The sequence below is a fragment of the Mytilus edulis genome, chromosome 14 (assembly GCF_963676685.1).
Source record: "Mytilus edulis chromosome 14, xbMytEdul2.2, whole genome shotgun sequence".
Lineage (NCBI taxonomy): Eukaryota > Metazoa > Mollusca > Bivalvia > Mytilida > Mytilidae > Mytilus > Mytilus edulis.
Window position 1 is genome coordinate 61,053,268 of NC_092357.1, and position 16,226 is coordinate 61,069,493.

At 33.7% G+C, this 16,226-nt stretch overlaps 1 protein-coding gene and 1 long non-coding RNA gene across 5 annotated transcripts in view; one reads left to right on the forward strand and one right to left on the reverse strand.

The window, feature by feature from the left end:
• LOC139503315 (E3 ubiquitin-protein ligase TRIM71-like) overlaps nt 1-16,226 on the forward strand; it is a 55,565-nt gene that overhangs the window by 2,095 nt on the left and 37,244 nt on the right. Inside the window, exon 1 of one of the 3 annotated variants that reach the window (XM_071293081.1) lies at nt 244-314. The exons of 1 other annotated variant lie outside the window; for it this stretch is intronic. The gene's annotated coding sequence lies outside the window, so the exon portion shown is untranslated. Of the gene's footprint in view, nt 1-243; nt 315-16,226 lie in introns of those variants that run through there. One more of the 3 variants, XM_071293080.1, reaches the window with a different exon arrangement.
• On the reverse strand, nt 2,371-10,656 carry LOC139502538 (uncharacterized). Of its 2 annotated transcripts, none has more exons than XR_011658871.1 (4): nt 10,380-10,656; nt 6,932-7,030; nt 5,655-5,772; nt 2,371-2,727 (listed from the first exon to the last, which is right to left on the reverse strand). It is a non-coding gene; the product is annotated as an uncharacterized lncRNA (long non-coding RNA). The 2 variants fall into 2 exon arrangements; XR_011658872.1 differs by lacking the exon at nt 10,380-10,656 and adding an exon at nt 8,746-8,795.

The window sequence follows — 16,226 nt, forward strand, 5'->3', positions numbered from 1 at the left end:
AACATGCAGAGGTATTTGGTCAAATGAAATATTTTGAGGAAAATATTTCGCTTTTGAACTTTACAAGACTACAGATTTCAGTACTGGACACAACCAATTCAATAACCAAATATGATTTAATTCAATGAGTAATTCATGGTCATTTCATGAAGAAGCCGCAAGAGAAGTATGTAACTCACATATTGTTTTCATGTGAAATATAAAGATTTGAGTGTTTCGTTTTTTAAGGTACACAGTATAATCATGTGACATACACTAAGGAGATATTAAATTACGTTTTATTTCCTTGTTCTAAAGGTTGATATTTGATTCAGGTAAGATTAAGATTTTAAATTAGTATTGTATATACATTTTGACATATTACATTCGAAAGTTTAATAAAAGCTGTCAACATGTTCTTAAGCAAATATGCTTCTATTGATTTAAACTTTTTTCAAAATGTTTGTCTTGATTAGCATGTAGGGACAAGTTATGTATGGTCATGTATTGTAATGAAAAATAACACAAAATATTACCTAAAAATAGATTATTTGATAATTGTTTAAGTGCAATTGAATTTATTTGAGCAGATATATATGATAGAATTAGATTTTTGTTTTATAGCACATCAGATTTAATTTAAAATTATCGATCATGTAACATGGGCAAGGCCAAAAAATGCTATTTATTTGTTATACTGAACAAAGAAAAAGTTGCACTATTTTTAACGATTAATTTTTTTTTCAAAGGCGAATTATTCCTTTCACGGATTTGGCTATACTTTTTGGACCTTTTGGATTATAGCTCTTCATCTTTTGTACAAGCTTTGGATTTCAAATATTTTGGCCACGAGCATCACTGAAGAGACATGTATTGTCGAAATGCGCATCTGGTGCAAGAAAATTGGTACCGTTAATTTTATTACATGTTATTGTAATTGTTCTTTAATCGCTTTATGTTTTAATGGTTGGAATGAAATATATTGAAGTAAGTCGATTGAACGTTGATATACACTGGTAAAAATGCCACACATGTGAACATGCGTGACACATGCGTTTCACATGTGTGTCGCACGCATGTGAAAGAGACGTTTCATGCCACGCATGTGACACATGTGTGAAAAACGAATGTGATACGCATGATATACACATGTGATCATGTGTTTCACGTGTGAATCACATGTGTAGGAAAAAACACCTGTGACACATGCGTGATTTCTGCATTCAAAAGGCATGGTGCCTGTACTAAAAAAATTTCAAAATGTGTGATACGCATGATATACACATGTGATCATGCGTTTCACATGTGAATCATATGTGTACAAGAAATACACCTGTGATACAAGCGTGATTTCTGCATGTAAAAGGCATTGTGTCTGTATTAAATATTTTTCAAAATGTCCTCCTATTTGTCTAATTATCATGGTTGTTGATATGTTTGTTAGTTCTCAGGTGCAGCAAAAGTGATTAGTATACATATAGTTAATATTATTGAAGTTTCATATTTATCCTGTTCTACCTATTGTGAATGCTTCATGAAGAAACATTTTATAAAAATCATCAGACTGCAATACAATTTGAACCTGATCTGTAACTTGTTAAACCAAAACTTAAATCAATATATAAGCTGAAGCATGACAAAAAAAAAACAAGAAAATGTGCGACAGTGTCACTTTATAATATAGTACACTGATATTCTGCTCACACTTTTCATGTTCAGTATAGCACAAAGTCAGGGTCAAAACCTGAACTACAAGCCATTATATCACTTATTTGTGTCAATTAAGTTGATTGGGCTTCAACTGCATCGCTAACTTATTAACTACATATACTGTGACCAACAACTTTAACCAAAATCCTTAAGTTAAAATAAGATGGACGAATGGACAGACAGACACACGCACCAAAAACACATACATGTACTACTCCTTGACTAACCTATTATTAATTGTCTTACTTGCAAAAGGTGCCTATTTTTGTTTTAAAAGTTTTGAAGAAAAAAAGTAGTTTACTCAGCCCCATATTCATGTGCCTGTTTCAAGCCAGTGTTTCCGTAGTTGTCTAAAGTCTCATTCTAACTAAACATATTTCAAAAATTTGGTGTTAATAGCAGTGCTTTGATTGGTAGACTCTGGTCAATTAAGTAGATCATGAAATTGTTTAGACACCTGTTTATTGTTGAGGACTGTATGTTAGCACCTTAATGCCTTTTATGTGCTTTTGTTGTTGTGTTGCTGTCTGATTGATTTATACCTCATATCACATTATACATGTATTGATAAATTGCAGTTATTTTCAACCATTTCCTTCTTATTTCAAAACAAATTGTTGACAAACAATAAGCATATACCATTAGAAGATTTCAAAGTTTGGCTGCATAATAAGCTAAAAATTCTTGTAATTTCAAATATTTATATAAAATTCAGTTTAAAACATGTGTTATTCATTTTAGATTATAATTGTCATTTGACACAATAATTTGAATTTGAATTGTATTATAATCTGAAAGTACTTGTGGTTGAAAAAATATACACAATATTTAATTCCATGTGTTTTAAATTTCTTGAATACATCACTCCCATATCATGACCACGTGTAAGAGTTCTATCCTGTATGGAATTGCTGTAATTGCTATTTGTATCCAAGGCTTCCTTCATACATTATCACTTATCCTAGGCTTCTAAGATGTTGCTTGAATGATAAAATCCTGTAATACATTATCAGCCATCAGACTCTTGGAATACAGTTGCTGTAATTAAAAAAACACTATATAACATCAAATATTGGCTTACCAATCAAGCAAAAATGATAACATAAATTAAATAAGTAATGATTTACCAAGCTTACATATATGTATTTAAATATCGTGTGAACAACTGTAGTGGAGAAATAATAGTTTTCTTTTTGCTATTTATCATGGTTGGTTTTTTTTTGCTTATTGTCTTTTAAGTAAATCAGGCTGTAAGTTTTCTCTTTGGAATTGTTTTACATCTGTCATTCTATGATCTTTTATAGCTTGCTAAATTCTGTATTGGTTTTGCTTATTGTTGAAAGCTGTACATACATGTAAAGTGGTCTATTTTAGTTGCTAACATTCAGTCATTTAGACTCTGATGGATAGTTGTCTCATTGGCAATAATACTACATATTATTTTTTTACTTTAATAAATGAATAATTAATAATGAAAACTAACTCTTTTCATGCATGTGTACTACACATTACCTGTATATATAATATATATGGCATTTGGACCTTAATGTAGACCAATTTAAAAACAGGGACCAAATTCCCCCAAAAAAGAATACACGGTTTGATTCAGCATATTTAATAGAGAACTCTATGAATTCAAGAACAAAACCCCATTGAAATTGGTAAAAAATATAGAGGCTCTTAAGAGCCTGTGTTGCTCACCTTGGTCTTTGTGCATATTAAACAAAGGAAACAGATGGATTCATCACAAAATTGTGTTTTCGTGATGATGATGTGTTTGTAGATCAACTTTTACTGATCATTTTTGTTACTGACAGTTTTCTCTATCTATAATGAACTTGGCCCTTTAGTTACAGAGGACACTATGTAAAAACTTACCAAAATTTACCAAATTAATGACAAATGTTAAAAAATGACTATAAAGGGCAATAACTCCTTAAGGGGTCAACTGACCATTTTGGTAATGTTTGACTTACAATTTGTAGATCTTAATTTGCTGAACATTATTGCTGTTTACAAGTTATCTCTATCTATAATAGTATTCAAGATAATAACCAAAAACGGCTAAATTTCTTTAAAAATTACCAATTGGGGGGCAGTAACCCAACAACCAGTTGTCCAATTCATCTGAAAATTCCAGGGCAGATAGATATTGACTAGATAAACAAGGAAACCCCTTGTAAGATTTGCTTTAAATGCTTTGGTTTCAGAGTTGTAAGCCAAAATCTACATTTTACCCCTATGTTCTATTTTTAGCCATGGTGGCCATCTTTGTTGGTTGGCGGGGTCACCGCACACAATTTTTAAACTAGATACCCTTATTATGATTTTGGCTAAGTTTTGTTGAATTTGGTTCAGTAGTTTCAGAGGAGAAGATTTTTGTAAAAGATAACAAACATTTATGAAAAATTGGTAAAAAAATGACTATTAAGGGCAATATCTCCTTAAGGGGTCAACTGACCATTTTGATCCTGTTGACTTATTTGTAGATCTTACTTTGCTGAACATAATTGCTGTTTAAAGTTTATCTCTATCTATAATAAATTTCAAGATAATAACTGAACACAGACAAAGTTTCCTTAAAATTACCAATTCAGGGGCAGCAACCCAACAACCCATTGTCTGATTTATCTGAAAATTTCAGGGCAGAGAGATCTTGACCTAATAAACAATTTAACCCCCATGTCAGATTTGCTCTAATTGCTTTGAGTTCAGAGTTATTAGCCAAAATATACATTTTACCCCTATGTTTTATTTTTAGCCATGGTGGCCATCTTGATTATTTTGGCGGGTGACGGGACACAATTTTTTTACTAGATACCCCAATGATGATTGTGGCCAAGTTGGGTTAAATTTGGCCCAGTAGTTTCAGAGAAGATTTTTGTAAAAGTTTATGGACGACGGACGCAAAGTGATGAGAAAAGCTCACTTAAGACAGGCACGGATCCATACGGCATAGGGAGGTTCCCTTTATTTTGAGACGATCAATGCATTTGAATGGAGACATGTAATTGGAACCCCCCCCCCCACACTTTTTTTTAAATGACTGGATCAGCCCCTGTTTAAGGGCCAGGTGAGCTAAAAAGCAATTTATACAAAGTATTAGAAAAGTATTGTTTTGGCCCCTTTTTCATAAACAGTTTGTGCCATAACCCCCAAAATCAATCCCAACCTTCCTTTTTTGGTATGGAACCTTGTGGTACAATTTCAGAAAGATCCATACACTTACACACAAGTAATTGTCTGGAACCTAGGAAAAATACTTATTTTGACCCCTTTTGGGCTCCTTGTTCCTAAACTGTTGGGACCATAACCCCAACATCAATCCCAATCTTCCTTTTGTGGTTTCAAACCTTGTGTTTATATTTCATAGAGATCCATTCATTTAAACTAAGGTTACTGTCTGGAAACTAAGTGTCTTCGGACGATGCTTACAAAGATGACATAGAACACCAAATTTTTAAGGCCGTCATATAAAAATGGAATGTCTATAGCTCTATAGATGCATTCTGTTAACATCTAGCTACAAAATTTGTCATTTATCTTCCATAGGGGTATAACTCAAAACTCCAAATGCTCTGCAAATTGTTTATTTGCACTACTTTTTTGATTATCTCTGCTGCGGAAGTTCATTATGGTTGAAATTTGGTATGAATGTTTGTAAACTTTACAAATGAAAATCAAAGTGCACAGAAACCTCTTGGTATTGTATGCAGGGACATATATTTTTAAGGAGTTTTAACTATAAGAAAAAGTACAGGGTTCCAATGTCCCCTGCATGGCACATAGTTTGTTTATTCAAAGTATATTAAAGCAATAACCTAAAAAAAAAACATGTTTTGTTCTTAAAACCTAGGAACTACCACAATGGATTTCCCTTTTTTGAAATTGCCTTGGAATTCAGTATTTTTGTATTAAAATTTAAATACTGTATTTTTGCATTAAATACCTCAACAAATACATACCAGTTACATATACTGTAGCTATAGGATCTCCTCTATATCTAATCCTGTCGCCAATTTCATTTAAACATATAATGTATATATATAGCTTCCCCTTCCACTGACATCTGAGGAGCTAATACTGAAAATTTAAATTCCTGTGATTATCATATAAAACCTGAACCTGATGCACTATCTTCCAATAAAAATAAATTGACAATAAAGTTCTCCTTTGGTTAAGAGAAAGAAAACAAGTGATTTTTTTATATATTATAACCAATATATACTGAACATGGTAATTGGAACATCACTAGTTTTCTGGATTTAAATATTGCTCGTTTTGACAGGATCTTTTACAGCTGACTCTATAGTATGGTTTTGTTCACTGTTGAGACCCTAAAATTTATAGCATCCTTTTCATTTCGACGAGTGAAAAGTTTTCTTGTTGACAATCCAACCACAATCTCTTTTCATTAATTCAGCTTATTTTTAAAATATTAAAAAATTTCAATCTGCGACAATAATTTATAAACTTTATTTATTTAATATGTAAGGTAAATTGATCAACACTAAGAAGCAATATTAAAAAAAACCCTGTCATTGTCATTTTAACTCCAATGACAATCAATGTACAGTGATGTACAAATGTATACATGTATGTGCAGGACTCAAAACTAAGTACATGTATCACATATCAAAACTCAGCTTAAAACATGAAGGCATATAGAAAACAAGAATGTGTCCCTAATACACGGATGCCCCATCCTCATTATCATTTTTTTATGTTAAGTGGACAGTGAAAATATGGTAAAACTCTAATTTGGCATTTAAATTAGAAAGATTATATCATAGGGAACATGTGTACTAAGTTTCAAGTTCTTGGACTTCAACTTCATCAAAACCTACCTTGACCAAAAACTTTGACATGACGGACGGACAGACAGACGAACAAACAAACGCACAGACTAAAAAACATAATGCCCATAAAAAGTCAGTATAACTGATTTTCAACAGTTTTCAAAAGTTTTAAACCCTTAATTTAAGCAAAAATATACATTGGGTAGGCTAGTCTACCTAGGTAGGCTTGTAATGCAGATGCTATGATTATTTGAACTTCTGACATCTCAAGTGTGTTTGTATGGGGCAGTAGGAGGGGATTAGGGTAAGGGTGCATTGAAGCATACTTGACATTGGAAAGATAGAAAAATAAGCAACAGTGTACATGTACAATTATACTTAAAACATAAGTTACCAGTACATCAAATTATCAAAATTAACTGCAATTCTACAGATGAACATACTTTGATATCTGTTCTTTTTTCAGGACATTCACACCTACATGTATAGTACATGTTCACCAGTGGTTTTAATACTGTACTTTCCATTCTTTTGGTAACAAGCTAAAATTGTAAATCTTAATTATTTAATCAAGAAGTCCAGACAAAAACTAGATGTGCATTGTAGTATGAACATGTTGAACTGATGCTCACTAATTTATACCTTTACTATATACTTTTTCTTTTGAGTGAATGCAAACAACATGTAAGCAAACAACAGAAAGAAGATCAACAGGTGAACAGCATCTTACATGTAGCTAAAAAATACATTTACAGTATGAACTTTCAGATTTTAATTGATATATTTTGCTGTATAGAGTTAAAAAATCATTTCAGGCATTAATTACCATCAGATGTTTATTAGATCTTGTTTTGCTGTTAAAATACACCATTTTCATATACATGATATAGGAAAGATTAAAGTCATGTTCGAACGTAGCACGTTGTCATTTCTGTTATAATCCATATACAATGTATCATGTATATCCGGCATTTAACAAAAGAACAACCTTTCATGTATCTTGCAGCATGCCAATAGATTTTCTGTCAAAAAGCACGTTTTGTGTGTGTTTTTGTTAGTCAATAGAAGTCTTTCTTCTTTGTATACATGGTATAGATCTGATGAGTAAATCCCTTTTCACATCATGTACAAGGACTGAGGTTATGTATGTGCCTGTTTCAAGTCATGAGCCTGTAATTCAGTGGTTGTCGTTTGTTTATGTGTTAACGTTACATATTTGTTTTTCGTTCATATTTTTTATATAAATAAGGCCGTTACTTTTCTCATTTGAATTGTTTTACAGTTTTATTTCAGGGCCTGTTATAGCTGACTATGTGGTATAGGCTTTGCTCATTGTTGAAGGCTGTACGGTGATCTATAGTAACTATGGTTAATTTCTGTGTCATTTTGGTCTCTTGTGGACCATCGTCTCATTGGCAATCATACCACATCTTCTTTTATATATATATATATATAGGTGGGTTTATTTTGGCACCACAAACTGCTAACTATATAGTCCAGCCCCAATCACATCCTGCATATTAGTATGTGCCTGTCCCACGTCAGGAGTTTGTAATTCAGTGGTGCAGGTTTTCCTTTAATTTGTTGTTAAGTCTGTTAGTATTCTTGTTTGAATTGTTTTACACATTTTTTATTTTCATTTAATAGGGTCTTTTATATAGCTGATTTCTGTAAATTCAAAAATTATTGCAAGGTTTTTATTATTGCTAAAATGCGACAGAGTTGTAAACGCAATAATTTAAACTCACATTTAAAAATATTTTATATGAATTTAACAGGATTTTTCTCAAAATCGAAAAAATTAAAATCGCATTTAAGACAAATTAGCAATAATAAATGCATACATTAATTTCAGAATTTACAGTATATGGTATAATGTATGGGCTTTGCTCATTGTTAAAGGATGTATGGTGACATATATAGTTGGTAAAAATTGATGTCATTTGATCTCTGTTTTTTTTCATTAGTGTAAGGCCATGGATAATTAATTGTTGGTTTCCCCTAACATGAGAATTTTTTGTAAACCCGGCAGGCAGCTTTTTTTGTGACCATGCATACTTTTAGGAGATAACTGTATTGTATTTTAAGCTCCGACGGCATCAATTGTGGATTTGATGGTCGCAAATTAAGTTTACTGGCGACGGGTTAGTTAATTAATGTTTTCTCCAATAAATGCAAACATTAAATAATACATGTAGTAAATAAGTGATTCTAATGCAATTTTTATCCTACAATTGGATTAAGTTTATATAATTACCGTCAATTCCACAGCTAACCAGCATGACCAGGGATAACTAATGAGGGATCTGAATTTTGAATTGATTGGATTACTACATGTTGTCATTAATAGAACAACACGTACATCTTAAATTCACCGTTTTACAGTTATTTTATTCGAATTGGTATCAAAGAGGTTCCAATTTGAACGTTTTCATTTCTATGAAGATTCAAGTCACATAATGACATTTAGCCATGACTTACAAAATGTAAGTTCTTTGCGCAAAATTCATTCATGAAGTTTTGGGGATTTTTTTTGTACTAGTATGTCAAATTTATACATTTTTTCAAGCTCTAACATCATGAACATACTATTTCTTTTTGTTATGCATTAGAATCGGAATAACAGTACAGTAGTTGAAGATTTGCCACCGTCCATTGTTGATTTGATGGCCGAAAATGCAGTTTTACTGACGACAATTATTTTCTTTTAACCTGGGCCACAGTCAGACTTAAAAATATTTTTATCTAGAGGGGGGGGGGGGGGGGAGGGGGATCCCCTTTTTTGGCTGATCAATGCATTTGAATGGGGACATGTAGTTGGAACCCTCAGGCCCCCTTTGTCCTGGGTTGGGAACTCCTCTTTTTAAATGGCTGGATCCGCCCCCGTGATTTTATCCCATTACTGGATATCACACAAGTCCCTGTAAAATTTTAACGTCACAATACAAAATATATGATGCCACATGTACAATGGAAAAGTGTATGTTGTATGCGTCAAAATTTCAAGCGGCTGGGTCAGCCGGGATTAGCGATCAGATGTATAACCACTTGATTTTCAAGGGTTTGGGTAGTCCAAATAATTATGACGTCTTGAAAGGCTATTATAATTTTTTTCTTTGACGCCTTACATCGTCGATGTAAGGTGTCAAAGAAAAACATTATAATAGCCTTTCAACATGTTCAAGACGTCATAATTATTTGAACTAGGGTTTGGTAGTCCAAATAATTATGACGTCTTGAAGGCTATTATAATTTTTTTCTTTGACGCCTTACATCGACAAGCGATAAGATGTATAACCACTTGATTTTCAAGGGTTTGGGTAGTCCAAATAATTATGACGTCTTGAAAGGCTATTATAATTTTTTTCTTTGACGCCTTACATCAACATTTGATAATAGCCTTTCAAGACGTCATAATTATTTGGACTAGGGTTTGGGTAGTTATTTATAGCTATTTGGACTAGGTTTTTTGGGGGGAAAAGGGGGAAGGGCTGGCTAGGATGAAAATGTAATCCTGCATTGTCCATTGTTGTCAAACATGTCAAAGTAACCCTTTTTTTTATCCTGGCTTTTATATTCAATTTCAATCAAACCCCCACCACCCACTGAATTGTATCCAATTCAATACAAATGGTGGCATAGACTATAAGCTCCCTCAACATGAGTTCGGCGATTTAAAAAAAAAGAAGGTCCTGTTGTTAAAAAAGTGGGGCGTTTTACCAGTGGGGCGAGTTGACTTGCTTCCGTTTTAAAACTTTTTGTAAATTTTTGACTGATTTTCTGGTTTACATGCATGACATGAACAGTGTCCCCTATGTTTTTCATGAAGGTATAATACTATCATCTTCCTAAAAAATGTGCATGATTATGATGGGGGTCTATGATATTTACCTTTCATAATATTTTGACATTTGGGTATTACGCTTTCCCATGGTCATGATGGTCCAAGTACTCAAACAATACACTGCCTACACTTTCTAAAATGTATGTTTCGTTCCCCGATTTCTTCCAGTTAATCGACAATGCAACCCATTTCAATATATCTGTTTACAATAGCTTTGTGAACCATCTGTTTCAATCTTTGTATCATCCTTTCAAACAGTAAAATCAGCAGACGAGCGTCCTTTTGCGTCATAGTATAAAAAACGGCCACGGTGAAAGATTTCCCGGTTTCCGTATTCGACGCGCATTTACGTCTAATGAGATAAGAGAGTTATTCTGGAATCGAGAATGGGAAATTAAATAAGAACATCTTTTGTTTTATAATTTTTAACTCTGACATGAACTATGCAAACATTTTCAACACAATCTTCTCATTATATTCAACGAAAAGCTCACCAGTTCTTATCATCACATGTTTGTCAATAAACGGTAAGTAAGTAAGTAAGTAAGTAAGTAATTTTTATTGGTTTAAATTCCAAAATCACAGGATTGATACCAAGACAATACAAATGTGTTATACAAAAACATACAAACATATATATATCATACCAAATTTATAAACATTATATGCGGAGGTGGTACCACAAAGTTATTTAGTGCTTAATAGAGCATTTCTAGAAATGTACATGTCGCTTATAAATTTAACAATAATTCTAATTATATCAGTCTCAACACACGTATACAAAAATTTAAATCTTGCTTCATTAGTCATATTGAAAAAAGAGGGAGTATGAACAATCAAATCAAAGGTTTACTTACTAAATTTGCCGTCACTTGAAATATTCTAAAACATTATAGGTTGCCACATGTTGAGCAGGAAGCTCCTGATGAAGTTCGTAACTGTTTTCTCAATTTTATCATTCACAGTAACTGAACTCACTCATCATATTTTGGACACAGGCACTCATCTAAAAAAAAGCGCCTGTGTATACCTTTATAAGGTATATAGAGAATTTTAAGGTATATAGGGAAAACAAATTCGTAGACGAGTGCCTGTGATTTTGGAGGTACGTGTTGCACATAGGCGGATTTAGAGCACTGTGCCCCTTCCCTTTATGTGGGCAAAACTGTATTGGTTATTTAGGTATCACTGAAGCATGACTAGAGAGGCTATCTCTTAAGCAGCCCGACAGTGGGACTCTTATAGGTCCCTCATGATCACTGCATGGCACAATTTTAGTTTTTATGTGATGGTAAGTCCAACGGTTACTGTCGTTTTTACCTTTCGTTCTCAGTTTGAATTTTCTCAATTCATTATAGATGTATGGTTATAAACTACTATTGCAATTGGTATCCTGTTTCGATTTCACTGTTAACAACAAACCCACAGCTAAAGACTATGTATTGTATTTTTTTAATCTTGGCATTAAAAAGTTTTATTTTCGCCTGCAGGCCGGAGAAATCTGTCCATAATTTCATAACAAGACTGTTTAATATGTATCACAGATTAAAAATATTATCACTGTTGATCCAATATACAAATCCGTGGTTGATCTATTCTTAAACAACTCAGTTCTTTAGTTCCCTCACAATGCCGGGAAGTCAGCAACATTTATATTTACGTTCCCCTTAAGTTATAGATAGAATAGAGAAATTGGGGACATTTTATATTTCCCATGCTATAAACTTTGAAAGAACACAAGCATGTGTAACTTTTGACAACACTAAGAAGGTGGTCAAACGTGGAGGTGGTAAGTTTATAACAGTAAACCCACCATCAAGTGCTTGCTAAAAACTAAACAGAGGCAGGTTATTATGCCCTTTGCTTTTATCCAAAACAAAAGATGAAGAAATGTTTGATAAAGTTATATGGTTACAGGTATATTATTCTATACATTGAACAAGGTTTAAGCCTACGGGAGGCCCAGGAAGTATTAGACGATCTTAGACTAAGTGACTGGTGTTTGTTGTGATTTAAACACGATAGTAGTGTTTCTTTCCCCTAAACCTTATGAGCCGCATTGACTGACAGGATAGATTACCTTAGACCTCAATGACAAATACTCTGAAACTTTTTCAAGTACATTCTATATGCTCATGTGTATTTTCTTGTTAGCATAGTTTTGTACTTGGACAGATAATCAGAATGGTCAACATGCATGTATTGGTCACGTTTGTTTGAACAACCAAACCAGGTAATTTTTAATTTAGCCTCACATGTACAATGTTTATGTACATATACATTCAGTCATTTTTATAACAAAAGGGCTATACATAAGAAAATCCTAAATAAGATATGCAAATCTTTAATTAAGTGCCATTACTTACTACATGAAGCACCTGTTTGGCCAAATACTAGTCTATAACATATATGTTGGTTTTAGAATTTTAAGGATTAAACACAGTTTTCCAAGAGATTATTTTAATAAAATGTGTAAACCGGGGCTTTTACTCACAAACATTACCAAAGGACTTTTATTCAGTGTTTGAGTTAATCATTCTGGTTTACACATCAATAACCTCTAGAAAACATGTGTTTAATCCTAGAATCATAGAGATATTACTGATAAAGCAATATTAGTCCTTCAAATTAATCTAGGTATCTAGGAAACTAAAACCAGATATGTATACACACGCATATGTATATATACAAATTCCACCCTTATGACAACAAGAGATAAATATTTAAAAAAAAATGTAGTTACATCTAATCCACTATCAAGGGAGATAATCTATGCCAAATAAAAGATAAGTATTATAATCATTTGATGATTTATATATGTGCCCCTTTTATGGAAAATCTTCAGAAAAAGGTGAATAGCTTTGATGATTAAATTCTTCAAATAAAAAATGGAGTAAATTTTGGAATTTAAGTAAAATTCAGGTGAATTTGTATCTCATACATCATGTACATCTACATGTATGTTACAAAAATTGAACTCAAGAATGTTGAATTTCTCTAATTAATTCCATGTTTTAATTCAGATAAAATTGATTTAACTTTTTCACATGAACATTGTTATTATGAATTATTCACATGAATTTCACTGAAAATAGATTTTTTTGAAAGTAAATTAAGATTTTCAATGGAAAACATGTCTTACAAGGCAAATGCAAGGTATTAGATGTTTAAAATAAACAATTTTTGATTTTTAATTTTGATTTTTTTTTTAGTGAATTTCAAGTGAATAATTTTACCTAAACATCATGTGAAAAATTTAACTTCACGTCAACAAAATTTGCCTGTGTCAAACATGCGTTACACATGCGTTTTACTATACATGTGTTACACATGCAAATATCGCATGGGTCACATGCGTTATCCAACACATGCGTGACACAGGTGTATTTTTGACACATGTGATTCACATGTGTGTGTTACGCATGTGAACGCATGTGTATCACGCATGATTCCCATGCGTGGCAAGAAACATGTGTATAACGCATGTAACACACCTGTGACACATGTGTTTTTAGGTACATGCGTGTCACATGTGTGGCATTTTTGCCCTAGTAGGTCGGTGGAATGTGGTGGCATATTAGTAAACTTATCAAAACTTTGAGGCAGTGCCAAGGGCACCTTGTCTCATGTCTCTTCAATGCCAGGTCTTACGTCACTTCTCGGGTTTTCATCTCTATATCGTCAATTTATTCTATGCGTACCTTTCGTCAGGCGGATTATATGATTGCCATCGTTTGAATAGGGTATGGGACAACTATTTAATTTTCTTACTACGTGCGAAACCAATACGTAATAAGTCATCGAGCATGGTTCTAAAATGAACTTCTGGTCAGCATTTTCAATAGTTTTAATGGAAACAGTCTTTCTAGAGTTTGGCGGAACTGTGATGGTTCGTTTTATGTAAACTTGCTGAGTTGAAATCTCGTCTCCACTGTTAACAAACGCCGCAATTATCACTTTGTTGATGGTGATAAGTGTGGGAATACTCTGATGTATCACTGCGCCCAGTGTGGCCAAAATATCTAGCCCAAGTATAACATCGTCTATTTACTGCGCTTTGCACACAACATATCGTATATTTACTCTATCAAAGTCTGCCTTGCAGAATCTTTGTCTTTACTTCCTCGAAGGAACGTTTGAATTCCAATCTTATCTCCGTCTTTAAATTTTTTGATGAAGCGTTGCTTCAATGGTTTTCTTAATAGGGACTTGGAATCATCATCTATGCGTACCTTGCAAGCGTACTCCAAGGCAACATCGGCCAGGCATTGCAGGAGCCTACACACCTTTTTTCCTATTTCCCCATTGTCGTTTACTGGCAGTCCGTTCAATTTGGTAGATGAGCGCCTTTCAAGTCACGGATCTTCTTCCATGGAATATTTGATTTTTTTGTAGCTGTCGGTCCCTGACACAAGAATATTTTTGCCCACGGGTATATTCTCTCTCAAAAGAAGAGTCTGAAGAAAAGCTGTTGCCACGCTCTATTGGTTCCTCTGCCTTTTCCTTTATCGGTCAGTGGAGTTGTTTGTGTCAAGCCTGTTACAGCTCTAGGAGCTGACGAGGTTGTCATAATTGGAATCATAAATGTGGAAGAGAAGGATTTGCTAATGACTCGGGATGGTACTGCTAGTATGCACTGCAGTCAGCATTGGAGAAATTTGATAAGATCCAGATGCAGCTAATTGTTTCTGTAATGGTGCGCTGCTCTGAACCAATATAGTAGGTGGGAAGTGTACGTAATGTACGTAAGAAGACACCTAATCCATTGGCTGACACCCTTGATCAGTACAGAGGTTTCTAGTATGTCCTTAAATGGAGGTCGGTGTTGAATAACTGCCTCGTGCAAAGGACCCTGCTGGTAGACGCTTCGTCCCCGAAGGTATCACCAGTCCAGTGGTTAACACTTCGGTATTGACATGAATATCAATAATGTGGTCATTTTTATAAATTTCCTGTTTACAAAACTTTGAATTTTTCGTAAAACTAAGGATTTTCTAATCCCAGGCACAAATTACCTTAGCCGTATTTGGCATAACTTTTTGGAATTTTGGATCCTTAATGCTCTTCAACTTTGTACTTGTTTGGCTTTATAAATATTTTGATATGAGCGTCACTGATGAGTCTTATGTAGACGAAACGCGCGTCTGGCGTACTAAATTATAATCCTGGTACTTTTGATAACTATTTACACCACTGGGTCGATGCCACTGCTGATGGACGTTTCGTCCCCGAAGGTATCACCAGCGCAGTAGTTAACACTTCGGTGTTGACATGAATATAATGTGGTCATTTTTATAAATTTCCTGTTACCAAAACTCTTTTTTTTTTTTTAGGATTTTCTTATCCCAGGCATAGATTACCTTAGCCGTATTTGGCACAACTTTTTGGAATTTTTGATCCTTAATGCTCTTCAACTTTGTACTTGTTTGGCTTTATAAATATTTTGATATGAGCGTCACTGATGAGTCTTATGTAGACGAAACGCGCGTCTGCCGTACTAAATTATAATCCTGGTACTTTTGATAACTATTTACACCACTGGGTCGATGCCACTGATGGTGGACGTTTCGTCCCCGAGGGTATCACCAGCCCAATAGTTAACACTTCGGTGTTGACAAGAATATCAATAATGTGGTCATTTTTATAAATTTCCTGTAACTATAGGACTTCCAACTTTAGGTGAAGATATCAAACATGCCTCCATCAGAGTTAGTGCGGTTGATGGTTCATGCGAACTAATTGGGGAAAGACCCAAAGCAGAGAGTTTCTTATTTACCTTTAGTGTACTTGCGTTGTACTAGCTAAGGTCAAATGTGTTGGCTTTGGTGGTATGTACATTGTAGGAATGTTAACTTCTTTATTTCGCTTGTCTACTCATTTACTCGCAATAGATG